Source organism: Harmonia axyridis, chromosome X (assembly GCF_914767665.1).
Source record: "Harmonia axyridis chromosome X, icHarAxyr1.1, whole genome shotgun sequence".
In the NCBI taxonomy this organism is placed as follows: domain Eukaryota; kingdom Metazoa; phylum Arthropoda; class Insecta; order Coleoptera; family Coccinellidae; genus Harmonia; species Harmonia axyridis.
The window spans coordinates 3,075,356-3,096,494 of record NC_059508.1 but is presented as its reverse complement, the minus strand read 5'-3'; the positions used below and the strand labels follow the sequence as shown (position 1 = coordinate 3,096,494).

Genomic DNA, 21,139 nt, shown 5'->3' with positions numbered 1-21,139 from the left:
AATTGGACATGATGAGGCGTCTGAGAAAGTATTACTCATATATCAAATTCCAAAGTTGTATTCGATTTAAATCTGAAATTACCCAAAAAACATTTTCAGAAAATGAAGACAACATGCATATGACACATAACATAAACAAGTTAGCACACATAAAGCTGAAAATGAATTTTTCCGGAAAACTAAATGGGCCGATTTGGGAGGGGGACATCTTGTGATAGCAAATTCGTGGGAATATGATCTTCCCCTTGAACGGGTTGGCAACCTCCTCAATATTCTCAAATGACAATAGGGGTGGTGACATATAATTTGATTAATCAATATGCTAACCAATTAGGGTGTGGAAAACTCGAAAATGTTCGAATGAAACCCTTTTTCAAATTGCGTTAGTAACTTCCGGTTTCTTTCGGTTCAACCGCGTTAGAAGATCGGTAGAAAAAATGTAGTTATTTCAACCTGAGTCGAAAACAGTATTACCGATAATGAGATAAATAAAATTTTGGGGGTGAATGTAACAGTATACTAGGGGTCGCGAAAACAAGGGGATGAAATTGATCAAATGCACTTCTGGAACACATCTGATATCGTGTTCTAGGGTTGGTTCTTTTCGGGCAGAACTCGATATTTGTATATCGTATAACAAATTGAAAAGCTTGGGTCTAATACTTGGATGTCAATTTGGGAATGTTTTTGATGGCTATTTTATACGTGCCAGGGGAAAACGCGAATATGCAGAACACTGAAATGCTTTTTAAACATCATTTTGATACCATAAAAATTCCACTGTGCTCAGTCCATTGGAAAGATGATATGCCAGCGATTAATTAAAACCGAATTACGTCGATCGTAATCGAGACAAAGTCGAAACAAAATGGCCAAATTTTATTTTGCGATGACCATCAATTCGGTTGATATCCGTTATGATTTCTAAAAACTGTCACTAAAATGAAGAATGTACCAATATAAGAGTTCTACTCGAATTATAGAAATCGAATGAGTCTACTTGATGAAGGTAATTCAATGAAATTATCGAAGAATTGACAACTTTGTGCCCTTTTCCTCAACAATATGATAAATTTGGTTTTTGTCTTGAAATACAATTCCAAAAATGACGAAATATCAATAATAAAATATCCAAAACTGTACAAATCGAGTAAAATAATTGAATAACAAAATTAAAATAAACACAGATATACGTTTCGGAATTTTTGAATTTTTTAATGCAGTTTTCCCCATCAGTGCCTTATAGTTCAAAAACAGACTGAATTTACCAACTTACAACCTGTATATCTACTTCGAAAAAATTGTAACTGAAAGAAACTGTTTCTCTGCCACAATTCACAGATAAAATAATATCGACAGATAGTCATCGATTTTCTCTCTTATTCTTCCTGTGAAATTCAAATACAAATCGAATATACTCGTATAATAAATACAATAAAAACCTCGATTTTCCGAATTCAAAATGAAAATGTGAAAAATCCTTCGAACCCGTCAATTTCTGATTTAAAGGGGAACAACTTTTTTGCTTTTTTCATCCCTGTAACTTCAACCCCCTAACGGGGGTGAGCACAATTCCTTTTTTTGAATAGGGATGAGAGGAGTTGCGATAACTAATTTTGTGAATCGTATTGAGTACTATCTGACCCTAATTTTTCGCTTAAAAACATCCATCGATAATGAAATAACAGCGAAAATAGTGGAAGAGGCAACGTGGAATTTATCTCGAGAATATTATTTGGTTCCGATATATTTCAATCAATTTCTGATAATTATATTGAATTGCCTTCATCAAGTAGACTCATTAAATTTTTATAATTTAATGTTATCTATTGAATGCTATTGAATTTTTGTTGATTTTTTTTATTTTTATTGAAATATGTTGAAAGAAATTGATCTTGATTTGTGAATTTATTTGAATACTGGCTACTGTATTATATTTTGATTATTTAGAAGTCACGTACAGGCTCACGCCTCTGTGATTATATGTTTATACCCTGTAGCTTACAGAATAAACCATTTTATTATTATTATTATTATTTATTGATTAAAAGTAAACATCAACCGAGTGATAAATTTAAACTTTCTAAAATTTTTGTTTCAATTGTGAATGTCGATTTGTATTTATATTTCACAGGAAAAATGAGAGAGAAAATCGATGGATATCTGTCGAAAATATTTTCTTTGTGAAACAGAGAAACAGTTCCTTTCAGTTAGCTCCCAATTTCTCAAACAGAAATTTTGTGAAGTAGACGTACAGGTTGTAAGTTGGTGAATTCAGTGAGTTTTTGAACTTACGATACAAAACTGCCAAGTACTGAGCATACCTAGTTATCATTTTCAAATTTGTCTACTATACACCGATGAGAGATTCGATTAACTGAATAATTCGTCTCAAATTTCTCCAAATATTCACCAATGTACACTGCTTTGAATGAAAAAACATTGAACAATTACTTAACGTTGTTGAAGCGTGGTCCATAATCAAATGACCTAATCTACTGAAAACAAATAGAATTATAAAAGTCAAAGAATAAAAGGCAGTGTTGCCAACAATTTCAAATTGTAGATATCATTACTATTGGAAAACTCGTTAGCATGAATAGTTTCTCAAAGAACACAATGTAGAAGTTCGAGCAGGCGAAATTGTCATTATAGGCAAACATTTCGAGTAACACATCCTGGAGTATGCGTAACTCATGGATGATCCTCGCATTAAAAAGGAAACAACAGGAAGAAAATCCATCTGGAGCTTCGCAAGTACGTCTTAGCGAACTTTTGCGATGAAAATAAATGATGGAAAATCCAAAGATCATCCCTAATGAAGATGTTGAAGAAATTCGGGATGATGTACGTAAAATGATTTAGCTTCCTTTGAAGAGAAGCCTCTCATCCTTATCAATAATATATAAGCCTAATGGCTGGAGAACAGCGACCAAGTAATATTATTCTTCGCAGCGTTCAGGCTCTCATTTGAAATGTAATTACTTTATTGGAAAATTAATAATTCCCTTCATTTATGTTTGAGTTTCATGGAATAAACAGCATCCTGGTGTTATGCTACTAAGATATTCTCTTTGCTCTTGATTCATGAACGCAGTAATAACTGAAATATCGAGTTACCCCTGGTAGTAGTCTCCCATATTTGACGAAAATCAACGTGTCTTCCTCTGAATATCCTGAATCCATTGCAGAAGTTCTAGGTGTTGTATGTCATTGAAAGTTTATATATGTAAATTTTCTTTCATCGTTTCGAAGTAGCTGAGTGCTGCTATGAGTTCCTCAGATGAAATTAGCAACAGTTACAGCCTTCCTTCCATTCCAAGGAGATAAAAAAATTAACTTAGTCGATGCTTCCATTTCAGTCTGATATAATTCCATGAAACTGATAAAAAAAACGTCTTCGTATGTTGTATGTACTTATCTTTGCAGGATATATTTCATTTCATTTTAAAATCGTGAATCGTGAAATCCTGTATTTCAGTTGTAAAATTGATGAACTTTTGTGTATTGATACGCTTGAACAAACTCATTTTGTTGATACCTGTTTTAACTACCTAAAATGCAGCCCATTTATTTTATTGACAGTGATTTTTTAGGTTTTTGGAGTAGAAAGATACGACCATGACCAAATTTGTTGCTTTTTTTCCAGATATTCATTTTCGTGGTGCAAAAGCTATGAGTTATCTTTCCCTGAATATGTTTTTGATACATTCTTGTTTTTGGGAACTTCAATTTACAATGAAATAATGAAAATCAGTAATTCCTCCAACGTCTGAAACAGTCTGAAATCGAAAAGGTTCTGAAATGCAAACTATTGACTCACGAATAGATCCTTGTGGGAATCTAAATTCATGAAGTATTCACGTTGGACCAGCTAAAGCTGACTCGTTTCATCTTTCAGACCTAGTAGAAGTTTCGGATTGGAAGATCAATCGAAAAAGAAGTTTTTGTCCGTACTTAATCCTAAGAGAGTGTTCCACGAAATTAGGAAGAGTGACCCCACACATAGTTGGAACAGAATTTCTGATGAAGGATGTCAACACAATTTTGATGAAGAATTTCAGAACGCTGGTAACCACTCGCAGTACTTTTAGTCCAACACCTTCTGACATAATTATTCTTGACGGCATAAAAGGACACCTTGGATTGCTGGTATATACCGGCTGATTTTATATTCCGGAATACCTGGATATGCCAGGATATAATAAGCTCCAAGGATTCCTGTTATCTACATATTTTTCTGCAAGTTTGAAAAACGTTAATGCAACACGACAAATTCCATCCCCCCCGAGTACGAATGAAATATTTAACACATGCGTTACATTACACCGACTATAAAAATGAGAATATAAATTATTCAGTACGCTCGAGGAATTCAAGGTCTACACTTGATTTAGTTGATACCATGTGAGGAGATTTGTTCGTTCTATCTCGTCCGATGTAACGTTTTGAAAAAATCGGGGACATTTTGTTTCATCCATGCATAGCCCAACTCGATGACGTGATGACATATCATCTTGTCATTTTAGTTTATCGCAAACAATGAACTATTAGAAACGTTAGATAATGAAAATCAAGACACATACTCTATTTGAGTTGAAAAAGACGATGATTTTCCTCGTGATTTTCTTAATTATGAAGTTTACACAAAATATGGCTACTCTACAGGGTGGGTTACGGTTGATGACACCCTGGACTTTTACAGAGAACGAAAAAAACTATTTTATTGAAAATTTGGTTTTTCGGGTAGAAATACTTCTCTATCGCATTGCATTGTTGCCGTTTATATAAAAAAGTACTAACAAAATTACTCTTTTTTTTTTGGCCGTAGCCTCTGGATTATTTATGTATTAACTTCCTTGTCCCTTGTCTCATGAATATCTAAAACAAATGAATCTGAATATTACCATTAGGATGAAAATTTGCTTTTAACGGGAAAAATTTACATTTTAAGTATAGAAACATATTATATCGTCTGAAAGGAAATTATATTTTCTATCAATACATTTTATGATATGCAGGTCATCGTTATGATAATGACTATATACAGAACGAATATATGTGACTTTATTCTCTCACAATTGATTGACAACTATCAACTCCCATCTAACTTCGATAACTATGTAACATTATGATGTTCTACAATAATATAATAGTTATTCCATTTGAAACGACGCACTTTTTGTCATTTTAGTATTTCTCGTTGAATCCTGGGATTTTGAAAAACCCTGTATGATTAGGGACATATTTTACTACACGTAAAGGATATTGGTAATCCATATCTGATATTTGACTTTCTAGGATTCCAAGTATTGAAGTGATGATTGTTCAATTGAAATTATGTGTAGCACAAAAAAGAAGTAAATCAAGCAATTACTCGAAAAGAGCTAGGTATACGGAGAAGGAAGTTAATAAGAATATACAGGGTTAGAACTATTTAGAGGGGCACTACAGGAATATCGGAAACCTTTAGAAATACAGGATGGCCCAGATAACAAAAAAAAGTTGCATTTTTCAGGGATGAGTGTGTTCGTGTGAACAGATCCAAAATATCTCCAATGGTTCTCGAAAAAACTTAAAATTGCGATTTTCTTTTTTTCTTCAAAACTTTTTTGTTTTTGGAGATAACATTATCCAATATAGGGATTCTCACAGTGTCGTCAGATTTTCAACTCTCAACAGAGTTATTTGACAATTCTGGCTCCAGACTATCTCGTAAATCATTTATCATGTTGATATAAAAATGTATTTTCATAACCATTTCATTTGAAGAGTTCTGAAAGTGCATTTCCATAAATATCTAGGCTTCCTTTTCATTTTTTTTTAAGTTGTAGGCTGGAGCCAGAATTGTCGAATTACTCTATTGAGAGTTATTGTGTGAACCATCACTTGAGCTAATCAAATTATGTAAAAAAAATTCTACAGATATTGCCACTTAGTTCTACGCTATGTAGAGTGTTACTATCAGCATGATTATGTAATAAACAGGATGTTACTTATCAAACAGGATTGAGGTTTGTACAACAAAATTTGACAATTCTAAAATGAAAAGGAAGTTCAAATTTACGTAGCTCGACTCGATATTTTTGTGGAATGTGATACATTGTTGAATTCGTAATTTTTTTCTTCATCACCTCATAAAGAGAACCAGAAGAAAAAAATGGACTATCGCTTCTCTGAAACAATGGATAACAGAAAAAAAATGACGACACCATTAGAATCACTATATTGGATAATGGCTACAAACTGAATCTCGTGAAGTTATCTCCAGAAACAAAGAAAATCTCGATTTTCAGTTTTTTCGAGATATCTCGGGAACCATTGGAAATATTTCAGATCTGTTCACACCAATTCACTCATCCCTAAATAACGCATTTTTTTTTAAATTTAAGCCACCCTATATTTCTAACGGTTTTCGATATCCCAGTAGTGAGAGTGACCCTCTGAATAATAATCAAGGGCTACGGCAAACCGAAAAAAATAGTACACAAGATGTTTTATTTGAAATATCGAAGTTGTACTTTTTGATAGAACAGGAACCCCGCAGCGCTAAAAATATTTCAGATCCAGGGTACCATAGACAGTGACCCACCCTGTGTATATTTCAGACATAGAGACAGATGACAACTGTCATCTGTCAAAAAATGACAGGTCTTATATGACAGCTGCAAAAATAGCGGGCTATTCAAATGCAAATTTCTGATTCGAAATTTACAGATATCCTTTCGAACTAAGTAATCGAGAGATGATTCATTGTGTGATAAACCAAATTACCAGTAGGCCAAACCGTTGAATTGTCATCAGAAAAAAGTCGCTCGGATCCCGTGACTCCATTCTGGACTCTTTCCGGTACAACGGCATCAAATATTGATCATCCCATTCTGGTTCTGAATTTCAGCAGTGCAGATATACATGTGGTGGAATTAACACGAAAGGTGTTTTTATTCAGTCAGTAGAACAATCACAAGTTGAAGTTAATTACATTACGAAGTAGACAACGAAATTAAGCTTTCATTGGACCTGTCCTCAGGTGAAGCACCTGGCATCAAATATTTACAATATTACTCATTTAAAACTTCAACGCTTTCTCAATTTCACCACACGTATTTTCTAAATAAAGAGGGTGGGAGCATGCGGCAAAAACATGTTTCAACTTTTAATAATGATAAGGCCTGATAGAGTTCCAAACTCTGCCGGAAAAGTTCAATCATAAAAGGACTATACATTAAACTCTTTACGAAATCACGTGTACCTAAAACACTCCTCCAATGCGTTTTTTCCTAACAGAAAATGCCAGAAGCTTTCAAATGATCGTTCTTCATGCGCCTATTACTCTCTTAGATCACAAAACTATATATACGTATGTATATAAGATACAGCTTGTTTTCTTGTAGTCCTACTTTTTTGTGATGATTATACCAGTTTATCGGATCTTTATTAATCTTCGCTACATATTGGATAGATAAATACCAAAATCAAAAAATGTTGTACTGAAACCGAAGGTTCTTTTCACAATTTTCAAACTACCAGTGATCCAACAAAAGAATATCATCCCTGTATATTTGCATTCAAAATAAGCATATCACATGATGAAAACTTTAAACTGGAATATCTATATCAAATTAAATTGAATATCTTGTGAAGTGAAGAAAAAACTTGAAAATGAATCAAACTTTAACACCCTCTATCCTGAAAACAAAGTGTTAGCTGGCCTATTTTTATAGCCCTTTTGTCCTGAAATTGAGTAGGTAATCTATCATTTTCATTTGTACCTCCAATTTAGGAACAATCTCTATTATTATAATGGTAACACTGTCTATTATTGTTCGACATTTCTTTTGCCATTTGTATTCAGTAGGTAATGCCATTCATTCATGGAGAGAAACACAATTCAGAAACGTTTAGAAATTGTTTCATCAAAATCAGTTCAAGAAGAATTCGTCGAAGTCAGTTCCCTCTGTTTTCACTTTGTTGTCATCATTGGTTGGGTTGTGCGATACTGATGAGCTCTAAGAAGAGCGAAACCGTTCCATCGTTACCTACCTCCGACTCCAGCACGTTTCCCTGTAGATATCTATTGATCAAGAGTTTTGCCAGTCGGATTAGTTTATTTAGTTTTCTTCAGAATTAGATTATCTCGTCATGAGTGTTCGTGAAACTCGAATTATATTTCCTAATTAAACTTCTTAACTTCAAAAGGAATATATCGCTTCGAAGTATACTCACTTTATGCACATTATTCCATAATCTTCTATGTTAAAAATAAATAACAGTATGCATTCAAGGCTGCCAAAATTGATTGCTCCCAAAGGAAATAGTATATTACATTACAGGACTTGCAAGAAGCATATTACGACGACTAGAAAAAAGCAATTCTAGGGGTGCGTAATTGTCTTACAACTCGAGTTGTGTATTATACTTTTTCTACGACGGCAATTACCAAACGTCAAAAGGTTATCGGCTACGTGGGCTGTTATTAATTCGTTTCCGTGGCAACTACATACTAAAGAATTTATCTTAGTGGTTTATTGCCGTGCGATCTACTTTACAGATCCTACCGTATTGGTTGTAGATTGTGCTTTCTGTTTACGGTGAAGTAAATCGCACAGTTTTACGTTCACAGTGCTTTAAATAGGCAGATACATACGCAGGATATACGAATTTCGTCACTTTCTGTAGGGGGAGTGGAAACAAGATATTGTTGTTTTCCGTATTTTTCGTATCACCTCATCTTTTTTTCAAATTACATGAACAATAACGATTATAAAAACGTGTTCTGGTTTATCGTGAGGCAAGTTATTATCCAGTTTTTCGACCATGTGTTTCAGAAATTCACATTTCAATGATTTTAATCTGTATTTTGTTTTCAATTCAATTTTCATTGTGCCAAGACAATTTTTTCCTAAGCTGATGCCAACAGAGCTCTTGGGATGCTTCAGGCTGGTGGAATACAAGTGTAAGTGGCCAATTTCTTCAATGTTAGCCGATATGTGATAATAAATTTACTGGTACGGTACGTGGCCACTGAAACACTTCGTCAAAGAGCCAAAAATGGTGAATCACTCGCAACTACGCCAGTAGAACCGTTTTTTAAAACTTTTTTGATGAGAAGACAGCCTTCCAGCATTTGCAGAATAGCAAGTCAACGCCTTCACTAGGGATTCTTCGAGCCAAGTAGCTTGACATTTTAACTATTGGACTTGAAAATCAAGCTCGTGAAAAATTACATTCTTGAGCTTGACTTGACTTGATTTAAGATATTTATTGCTTGACTTGATATTAACCTACTTGATATTACTTGAGCTTGATATACACGCGTCGCATGGCATATATTTCTGCAATCACGTGCGCGCTTATACTAAATAAGGGGATTCCTCGAGCGCCGAGAGACTGAAGCATTAGCCAGTATGACTTTATTAGTAGTTTTCTCACATTTCTATGGAATCTATTGGTATATTTTGGTAGTTTCAGAAATATCTTTCCAAACATGGCCAAAATGGCCAAAGATTTTTCATCAACGCCAGCATCTTCATCTTCTCTTGAAATACAATTCTCAAGAGTGGCTCTCACATTTATAAAAACACGCAATAGGTTAGGCGACAAATGTATAAGATGCCTCTTGCGTCTCAGATCCTGGATGGAAAATTATGAAATCAAACAAAGCCTATTGGTTTCTCAATATTGAGAAACTTATTTTTTTTATTTTGCTATGATTAATTTATGTTTCTATTTCATAAGGTTGATATGTTCGGTTTTTTATACAATGAGTTTAATGAACAAAAGTGTTTTTTTGCAAGGTTTCTTCTCATTTTGTCATTTTTATTGATGTGACACTACGCAATAAAACTGCTAACATATGATTCAAGTACTTGATAAATAAATACTTGACTTGACTTGCGATTGAAAAACTACTACTTGACTTGAGCTGAACTTGAAATCAAGTCAAGCCCAAGCCACGTACCTTGAAAATCAAGCCAAGCCGTAAATCCCTAGTCTTCACAGATACTTTCATTTCCTTCAAGCACAGTCAGAGAAGTCTCCATGAAGTTAATCTAACATCGAGGCTATTCTTTCGCAACTATTGTGTTTTTGGCATTGTGAAAACGTAATTTTTTGGAATTCTTATTATTCTGAATGCAATATTCTACATAAACATAATTCAAAATGAAATTGTTTTTTTTTTTCGAATTGAATACCCAAATTAATTCAAATCCCCAACGTTCGACAAGCAGTTTATATTGGTTTCATCTAAAAATGTTTCTGTACTTGAAGTGAATACGAGAAGTGTCCCTTTCAGTAATAGCGTATCGAACGGAACCCGCTGAAGATGCGTCAGACGCAAATTTGGAAAGTGCGGTGGTTGTCGCAAAACATCGGTTTACGGTTTCTGCCCTAGTTTGTGGAGTTGTAAGGTAATATGGTTAAGTTATCGGGGTGGAGGAAGGGGTGGACATATTTTGATACAAACACCTTGATATGGAGGAAATTGTCGGTGTACCGCTATTGCCGGTATCTGAAATATGAAAGTGGATATATTCTCTGCTCTAAATTATCCCCTCAGACATCAAAGTGAAGCCCATCCTAGTAACGACAAACTATACAAAACTTGCCCTCTGACATTGTTCGATATCACCCTCCTACCCTAGATAGAATGGTATCACGGTGAACCAAATTCAGTGGATGAAAAAATGTAGTATTTATTTTTTCTTATCTTAAATAATGAATTTTTCCATAGTATGTTTTATGATCGATCAAGTAGAAATTAAATCATTTATCTGCAAGATAATCTTGTGGATAAATGAAATACATGTCAATCGAATAATCCATCGTTATTTTATTGCAATTTAAAGTTCTATAGTTTAAAAAAAAACACATTTTAAATATGATTTCTGGCATATGACCGCCACGGTTGGCTCAGATGTAGTCCAATCTGGACGTCCAATTATCGCTGACTTTTTCCAATTGTGGCCGTATATCGGCAATAACACGTCGAATGTTGTCTTCCAAATGGTCAAGGGTGTTTTTTTCGAGGTATATAACTTTAAGTTGGCATTACTGTTCAAGATGGCTACCGATTTAACAGCTGTTAAGTGATTTATTATTATTATTTATTGGTTTGGCAATTCATCATGAATAGACTCACGCCTGAACAACGCTTGCAAATAGTTTAATTTCATTTCGAAAATAATGGTTCTGTGCGGAATACGTATCGCGCACTACGTCCATTTTTTTTTTGTTTAGCGATGAAGCGCACTTCTGGTTGAACGGCTACGTCAACAAACAAAACTGCCGCATTTGGAGTGAAGCTTATCCTCAAGTGTATGTCGAAACACCGTTACTTCCAGAAAAACTGAGTGTTTGGTGCGCTTTATGGGCTGGTGGAATCATTGGTCCGTACTTCTTCAAAAACGATGATGGCCAGAACGTTACAGTCAATGGTGATCGGTATAGAGTCATTATTACTAACTATTTCATTCCTCAATTGAACAACCATGATGTCCAGGAGCTGTGGTTCCAACAAGACGGCGCAACATGTCAGCTCGTGCCACAATCGATTTATTAAAAGACATGTTTGGTGACCGCCTAATTTCACGTTTTGGACCTGTGAATTGGCCTCCAAGATCTTGTGATTTAACACCGCTAGATTACTTTCTGTGGGGCTATGTAAAGTCATTGGTCTATGTGGATAAGCCACGAACCCTTGACCATTTGGAAGACAACATTCGCCGTGTTATTGCCGATATACGGCCACAAATGTTGGAAAAAGTCATCGAAAATTGGACGTCCAGATTGGACTACATCCGAGCCAGCCATGGCAGTCATATGCCAGAAATCATATTTAAAATGCAATGCCACAAAATTATCTTGTGGATAAATAAAATTCATGTCAATCGAATAATCCATCCGTGTTTTATTGCAATTTGAAGTTCTATAGCTCTAAAAAAAACACCCTTTAAAATATAGAGAAATCTTGTATATATCGTTGTGTATTTTCAGCTGGCCTGATGATGGAATAATAATACGAAATCGATCATTGTAGGTATCTCGATTTATTCCTGACTATTAAGTCTGATTTTCACAACGAAATGATACTGATCGTGAGATCAAACATTGATTACCTATCACACCACAAGATACAAAGAGAGTAGGGCATGCAAAGTTTCAGTATTCTTTCGAAAACTAATTGGTATTACAAACATATGTTCCACTCAAAACATTTGTCATTTAACAGTAACTAGTTTCGAATGCAAAATTGTAGGAATTTTCCATACGACGAATGATGAATGTGTAAACATCGGCTTCCAAATAATGGCTCCCACAAACCAACGCGGCAAATGCGAATATTCGCACCGCTTTTGAATCCTACTAATTTATTATCGATTGATAGTTTGACAATCGGAAGCGAAGGTAGTGTTGTTTTTCGTCTTTGTGAAATATATAATGATTTCATCCCTCTTTCAATGAAGGTAATAGGGAAATCTGTTTGTACTGGTTGGTCTGCCCAAAAAAATGCGCCTGCAACGGTCGCTTTACTGTTTCACCCCTAACGCCATCCTTGCTGGTCATATTTATCTGTGTTACTTTTTGACGTAGTCTTCTCTTTCGAAAGATTTCATGGATATAATTGAAAAATTGAAAAATTGAATTGAATTGAATTGAATATAATGGTTTCAACTGAAGATCATATTTTGAAATCCGTTCGAAATAATTGTACGATTTATTTTTTATTGAATTCTCGGAAATTTTCTGCAAATTTACGGATCACTCTATGGGTGACCGAAAGATACTGCAAATTTTTGAAATTTTAAAAATTTCAATGAGTCCATTTTTCAAATGGAATACCCTGAATTGTTTCTCTTATCGGATAGCCTATTAGTCTTCCTTTTTTATTTAGACATTTCGAGCCTAAAATAATTAATTTTCAAAAAGCATTTCATCTTTTCTACTCTGGCTTGCAGTATACTTTTCGCGCATACAGTTTCAAAGGGATAATATTACTAAACTCTACTAAACAACCACTAGTTATATTAATTTAAGATAAGCCAAATCAAATAAATTGTCAAAATAGTCGAAAACATTCATTTTGACAAAATGAAATAGCACCACATGAAAAAACAGGAACATAGTCTGAATTCTCTTAAAGAGTTTGAAATGACTGCATATTTCCAGCGGAAAAAGTTTTATCTATATTCATCGCTCATATAATCTGTTCAGATGTATTTTTTTTTAATAATTTCAATATGATTGAAATGAGGTGTTGTTCACAGTTTGCAGACATCTGAGCAGATCATATGAGCCTTAAATGATATTGATGAGACTTTTATGGCTGAAAATATGCAGTCTTTTCGAACTCCTTGAGATAATTCAGATTATGTCGCGGTTTTTCAAGAGGTCTCCATTTCATTTTGTTGAAATGAATGTTTCCAAATATTTTGATGATATGGCTTATTATTATATTGATATTACTGGTAGGTATAAGGTGTGTGAATAAGTCTTTCCCGTTTTTTTTCAAATTTTGAGCCTTTATTGTGAAAAAATGGTTACAAATGAATTATTGAAAGTATTGGCCATCGCTAGCTACAACTTTTCCCCATCTTTCTGGCAACATACGAATCCCGTTGCGAAAAAATTCCGTCGATGATGATGCATGGCCGGGTAGTCCCCATGATTTTCTTCGCTTCGGATTATCGTAACGGATCCACTTTTCATCGCCAGTCACGATACGATGCAGAAAACCCTTTCTTTTATGTCGCTGAAGCAGCTGTTCGCAAGTGAAAAAACGCCGTTCGACGTCTCTCAGCTTCAGTTCGTACGGCACCCAATTTCCTTGCTTTTGGATCATTCCCATGGCTTTCAAACGCTTGGAAATGGTTGTTCGGTCAACTCCCAATGCTTCAGCAAGTTCTTCTTGCGTTTGACGCGAATGTTCATCAAGCAAAGTCGCCAATTCTTGATCTTCAAAGATTTGCGGCCGCCCGGAACGCTCCTTGTCTTCCACGTCGAAATCGCCACTTTTGAAGCGTCGAAACCATCCGCGAACACTTGAATCATCGACACAACCTTCTCCATAAGCTTCCTGAAGCAACCGATGCGCCTCGGCAGCAGATTTCTTCAAATTGAACCAATAAAGTGAAACTTCCCGCAAATGACGTCGACTCGGCTCAAATTTCGACATTTTCACGATTTCAAAAATTTATGATGCGAAAAAATTTCAACTAATGTGTTAGTGTGGAATTGTTGACAGATGAATAAGCTTTGATTATGACATATGTAACCATTAAATACTCGCACAGTATTGGTGGCGCCATCTCTTACAAAAAACGGGAAAGACTTATTCACACACCTGATAGAGTTGAGTAATCTTGTCCATTCGAAACTTAACTATGCATGAAAAGTATACTGCCATTCTATGAAATGTGGAGCATTTTGAAATTTATTAATTTTATGCAATATGTCTAGACAAGAAGACTACTTACTAGGCTTTCCGACAAGAAAAAAATAATCAGGGTATGCCATTTGAAAGAATGCACTTATTTCTATTTTCAAAGGAAATTTTTTAAACATTACATTATTTTTGGGACCACTTGTAGAATGATCCATAAATTTGCAATAGACTTAAATACTTTTCGGGAATTCAATGAAAATACTTCGTATAATTTTCTCAAACGGTTTTCCAGATATGATCTTTAGTTTGAACCATTATAACCTTTAGATTTTTCGAGAAGAGTGGCCTAGGTCAAAAAATACCACAAATAAATTATGTCAATTGGGGTATTTTGAAATCAGAATTTAATGGAGATTATGAGTATGTTAGAAAAATTGGACAGTCTCATCTAAGAAAACAGGGTGGTATAGGGTTTCACCATTTTCGGACCAGCCTGTAGAGTCAAAAATAATTCAAGCTTATGAGCTGAGTGCTGTCAAAATTTGAATCATTCTCCTAGCCCAAAATTTACAAGAGTTATCGAAGTCTCAACCCAATCGAATCGGTTATCATAGAAATATTCAGAATTAAGTATTTTTGTTTAATTTTCTTCTTGAATTTTCTATAGTTATGATGACATGATCAGCTTGAAATATGGACAGAGTTTGAAATTGTTATTTTATATAAACACTCCAAAACATCATGAAATTTTGCATTTATAATTTTACATCCAAAGGCAAATTTTCAACTAGATCAAAAAATATTCGGAAATCAACACAAAAATGGGATTTTGCCCATTAAAAGTACATGGATTCACCAATTTCCCATTTTTTACCGAGGGATTCGTTACGATTTGTTGAGTGATTAGTTTTCGAACCAGTCTACTATTCCATGATTTAAAAGGATAATTTGATTGATGTCTCAGAATTGTGTCTGTCGGCGTATATCAGAAACCAGGATGTGCCAGCTTGTACAAATATCGGAAGTATCCTGGTATTTAGTTAATAGCACTGCGGATGTTCCGTCAGGTTAGCATAAATTGCAAATTGAATAACTTCTACATCGGTAGGGATTGAATAAACCGATTTAGAAGGACAGTCTGGAAACGAATCGATTAATTCAATTCAATCCTGATAAATTCAAGGTCTCATTTCGATTTTTTTCATGGTGATATCTTTCAGAATCATTAAAATGGAAATAAAAAATCATTATTCATTTTTATGCTTATACGTTATGCGTTGCTGCGACGTCAGAAAAATCAATTGGTATGGTGTTCATTCCGTTGGAATTCGTTCTCACAAGAAATATATAAATATACTTATTGCTCCACAAGAGTTACGGATATCGTATTCAATCGTTTTAAAAAGTATGTAATCTGCGAGAAAATCGCTGTAAAATCATTTTAAACTCAATAACAACTTGAATCGATCCAATAAAAATCAGTATGAGACATTTCGTCAATCTGGTCGCCTTTTTTCTGAAGTTTGGTTCTTTGCATATGCTTCATGAATGTTCTCATTTTGAAATGGAGTCAGTTTATCAACGGCTTCGATTTGAAACGAGTTTTCTGAAAATGCCAAGACTTAAATTAACAAACGCTGAGGCTAATAGGGCTATCGGAATGCTACAGGGTGGCCTAACTCAGGTTTTTGTAGCGGAAAGGCTCCAAGTCAGCCAAAGTGTGATATCTCGACTTTGGAATAGGTTCAGGGAGACAGGTTCCGTGTTGGAAAGACTAAGACTTGGTGGGCGACGAAAAACCCTGCATGTACGTGTAGAATGCTACGGAATAGTCTTCAAAATGCAGATGGGGTCCAAGTTTCCATCGAAACCATCAGACGACGTTTGAGAGAGGTGAATCTAGGTTCTAGAAATCCATTAAGAGGAATTAACACGTGACCATAAGCGTCAAAGACTGGAATGGGCAAGGAGATATATCAATTGGAACGATCATTGGCGTAGGGTCCTTTTCACTGATGAATCCAGATATGGACGATCTTCAGATTCTCGAAGAATAAGTGTATGGACAATCCCACGCATACCCCGTAATCGTCGCTATGTCCAAGAAGTCCATCCATTCTGAGGGGGTAGTGTTATGGTATGGGCCGGGATATGTTTCAACGGGCGCACAGATCTACACATCTGTCGTGGGAATATGACCGCCTTACACTATAGGGAGCATGTCAATGACAATGTTGTGCCAAATTTTCACGCTGCTATTGGAGAAACTTTTCAATTTCTAGACGATAACGCTAGACCGCACCGTGCAGCCATAGTTGAGAATGCGCGCGAGGAGCTTGGTATTCCACATTCACCAATACCTCCGCACTCACCAGATTTGAATTGCATAGAACATACATGGGATATGCTCCACAGAAGATTAGATAATCATCAACCTACCCCAGAATCCTTAAATGATCTGAGAAAGCTTCTGCCCCGTTCATGGAAGCAAATTCCTCAAGAAATGTTCAACAACCTCGTGTGTAGTAGGCAAAGATGTCAAGATGTTATTGATGCCCGTGGAGGCCATACATTGTATTGATAGTCTTAAAATGCTTGAATTCTTCGAGAATAAAATTTCGTTATTTACTCGATTTTTCTTATCCACCCTGTATACGCTACAGACCTACAGGCTAAAATTAATTTTATTTCCTGCAACTTGAAATCATATTAATATGAATTTTCATCACAAAAAACTCATTCAAACTATATTTTCCTGCAATTTAAGTCAATATCCCTAACTCATGTGGAGCAGTTTATTTTTACGTATAGTTCAATGAAAAGGAGAAGGTTGCAAATTGGCGGATGCGTAGGTTGCAGAATACTTCAAGTACATTTTTAAGAACTTCGTAATTTCCCGAAGTTTGAAGGCGATTGAATGAATGATTTACTAATGAAATGAAGCACAAACAAACCTTCCAATCGTTTATTTAAATGAGCTTCAACAACTTCTACATACACAGAATGTAGATGAGATGTTAAATGCAAATTGATTTCGTGTGAAAACTTGAATTATTTAATTCTTGAAAATAACTTTTAACTATTTTTGAAACAACAGAAATGATTATTGTTATTGTTCGAAAAGTCAACGCCTCGTCTCATTCAACCAAAAATTAGAAGGAAAACAACCAATCGAGTGGCACAAACACGTGAATTTCAATGTTGCCATCAACATGGTATTTTGTGTGGTGTTGATATGAAATAGTAGTTGTTGAAATTTTCCACTAATAAAATCAGGGCCCTCTTTGTTTGCAGTTTGGATTACGAAGTTTGCAATCCTTAATTTCCACATTAATGTAGTGTATGTAACATGAGCTATAGATGAACATAATTGTTGAGTCCAGGTTGAATGTAAGCGCCCCCCTTCAGGCTGGCTTCAGAATCAAATACCATGAATTGAAGGAAAATATTTTGATTTAATTAACCGGGGAAATGTTTGATGATAACTTCAACTGATTGAGTATGCACACTGTTCCGTATATCGTCGATTTAATAGATATAGGTTTTATTTAGCTTAGAAATGATAAACAAATTATCTTTATTTGCATTTATATTTCGGTAACACCGTAATACATGGAAACCGGAATATTGTGTTTGCAAATTATTATCTACTGGAATATTAAATATTGTTGGTGATTTATCAACAAACCCTTTGAAAACTCGAAATTGAATTTGCATTCGAATAAACAATTCACACATGCATTCTCCCAGGATGAATGCTGATTTTTATTTAGAAACTAAACCCTTCACCATTCTGTAAACAAATTATAGGAGAGGAGAAAATATCGACACGAGATTGACGTCAAAAAGAAAAAAACAGGTCCCTCATGGGCTATTGAGGCTGGAGATGGCCACTTTGAAAACCTACTGTAAATTCTATAAATGAATTTCTTTTCATTTACATTATGATGTGTGATTTATTGCCATACCTTTTTCTTTTTGTTTGACCAACATCTAAAGCAAATTTTCATTGATTTTTAGCATTTCTATCATAACTTGATCAGAAAAATCTTAAAATGGCAAAAATTAATTTTTGAGTAAATGTCTAGTTCTTTGATTTTTTCCACCTCGCTGACTTTGAAGGCAAATTCTAGAAAAAGTAGACTGTTAAGTACCATTTTTTATTAATAATTCCAAAAGCTGACTGTTGAGCGCAGTTTTTAAGCATACTGATAAACCGTGAATTAGATTTTTCACATTTTGACTTTTGATTCGAAAATTTAGATCACGATCCAATTCAAGTATCTTTTTCACTTGAGACCAGCATTTCTATAATTTTCATCAAAGTTACGAAGCTGGTTATTTTATGTATAGAAGTACAGTTCATGGAGATCGAGTTACAAAAAAATTTCACAGAAAAGTCTTGTACTTCTGTATTTTTTGCATGGAAACATGTTCATAGAAGTACAAATATAACTAGTTGATTTCTGAATCGTTTGAAAAAACCTTTCTATTTCCTTATTCTCCCATATCATTAGAGCATTTCATACTTTAGTACCTTCTTCATTATACAGGGTGAGTCTTTGACTTGTACATATATTTCAGAAGTAGATTCTAGAGATCAAAAGAATCATTTTTTTCCTTTACCATTTTTTCCGAATCCTGATTTCCGATCGGTTGAAATATATGTACAAGTCAAAGACTCACCCTATATAGATAACTTATATAAAGTTTCGATAGTGCACTTATAATAATGGTTTTTCGTATATTTTTGTTGTTGTAACAAAAAATATTTTTGATCTATCCATAATTGTGAACTTCGCTCAATTTTGATAGTGATCTCAAGTGTTTTGAATTTTTACATTAGATGAAACAAATTCTCAGGAATTTGGATCGATAACAGATATTTTGCGATATAATCAATTCCTCGTATTTTTCTGACATGAGTTTTCCAACTTCAAATTGAATTCCGTTCGGTTGAAGTGAGCATTTAGGTAAATGATCTTTCTTCTTCAAAATTTGAACTTTGAATAAGAAAGAGACTTCGAAGGAATGAAAAAAACCAGATGAAAAACATTTCTTATGGGATTGCTGACACATAGAACTTTTGGAAGATGAAATTTCAAGTATTTAATGGAGAAAACGAACGTGAATAATTCATCCTGGAAATGTACTCTTATGTTTTTTGATCAAAGTGAAAAAACAACGCCACTCAGTATATGAATATTCTATTTAAAATCTACGGAATTCACTTGTGAAGGAATCACGAATGAATGAGCAACCAATAGACGTCGGCTGTTAGTCACGTGCCCCATTTCAGTTTTTCAACATCCCAGAATGCTCATGTCAAGCGTTAAGAAACCTCATTTTGTTTCAGAGCGGAGCAATGTTTGACAGAAAGAGGAGCAAGTCGGTTGACAACTGTTTGACATTCTAAAATCCCACTTACGACAATAATGTGATTTTTAAAATCCTGAACGCTACTCAACTGTCAGGGCTGCTAACGTTGTGAAAAGTAGGGCTAGAGGATCAACGACCAAGCAATCTTTTAATTTCGTTTTAAGCATTCTTCCATTCTGTAGCAGTGGGAATTTTCATATTGGAGGAAATGCTCCTGTAGAACCCTCAAATCTCTCGTTTCTAATCATTATTGATAAATATTTAGAGCTTTGTATCAATTGATATAACATTTTCATTTCTCATTCGGGAAAATCACGACATAGATTTACTTATATCTGACGTGAGATGATTCAATTATCACATATTTCCCTAGACTTTCTCGAACCCTTGTTACACGAATCGGTGGTCAAATTCAATTATGTCCGCCCATAATCAAAATAACTCTAAAATGAAAAACCTAGGAACTCGAAATTCTCAGAGTAGGATCAGACCTCAAATCCTGTAGTGGAATTCGTTAGTGGACAAAATCTGACTGTGAGTTCCGTTGAATATTTTGTTTTAAATGTGCAAAAACATTTTCAAGCTTCGAGCAAACTTTAGTGTTCGTAAATCGAATTCTCCTTTGTCTTCTGCATGTTGTGATTTAATTTTTGAGAAGTAAAATATTTGCCGGAACCATATCAGCAAAATCTAATGTATTTTTGATGTAGTTTTGAAAACACTGAAACTGAATGACCGACAATGCTACAACTGCGCGTGAGTGTAGGAGACACCTGTACCAGCTCAACGACAAATACTTTCGTCAATACCTTTTGGCGGTATTTTTGATCAGGAACTGGAATTGTCTCACAGTTTGTGTTTTAAGTTGCTCAAACAGGAAAGAATTGAAATTTATAATCCTACGGAAGCAAATAATAGCTACCAAGCAACTAGAAGAAAAGACAAATTGAGCATAAGCAATATTGAATCGAAAAAGAACATACGATATTCCAAAAAAGGAATTTATCAGAATTGGAGTTAGTAAAACATTGCCAATTCAAGAATCGATTGTAATTTTTGGAAGTGATCAATTCAATAGAAGATTCGAATATAAAAGTGCGTAGTTGTTAATTTGATTTTCAATTCAACTATATATTTTAATGAATTGCTAAAATATGATCCTTTTATTGAATTCAATATGAATCTTTCATCAATTTGTTGAATTTTTAGAACCGACGCATCCGCCATTCTGCAAATCCATATTATCGAAAATCTGGACTGTCCAGATTTCAAGAGTAATAGTTAATAGAGTTGAAGATCACGCAATGGAAACTGTCAATTCTCCATCAATTCATCAAATAATCAGAGCCAAACTAGCTCTTTAAATTTTGTTGT

At 34.6% G+C, this 21,139-nt stretch overlaps 1 protein-coding gene across 4 annotated transcripts in view; it reads right to left on the bottom strand.

The window, feature by feature from the left end:
• LOC123686716 (nucleolysin TIA-1) overlaps positions 1-21,139 on the bottom strand; it is a 446,243-nt gene that overhangs the window by 172,489 nt on the left and 252,615 nt on the right. The gene's annotated exons all lie outside the window — the stretch shown is intronic.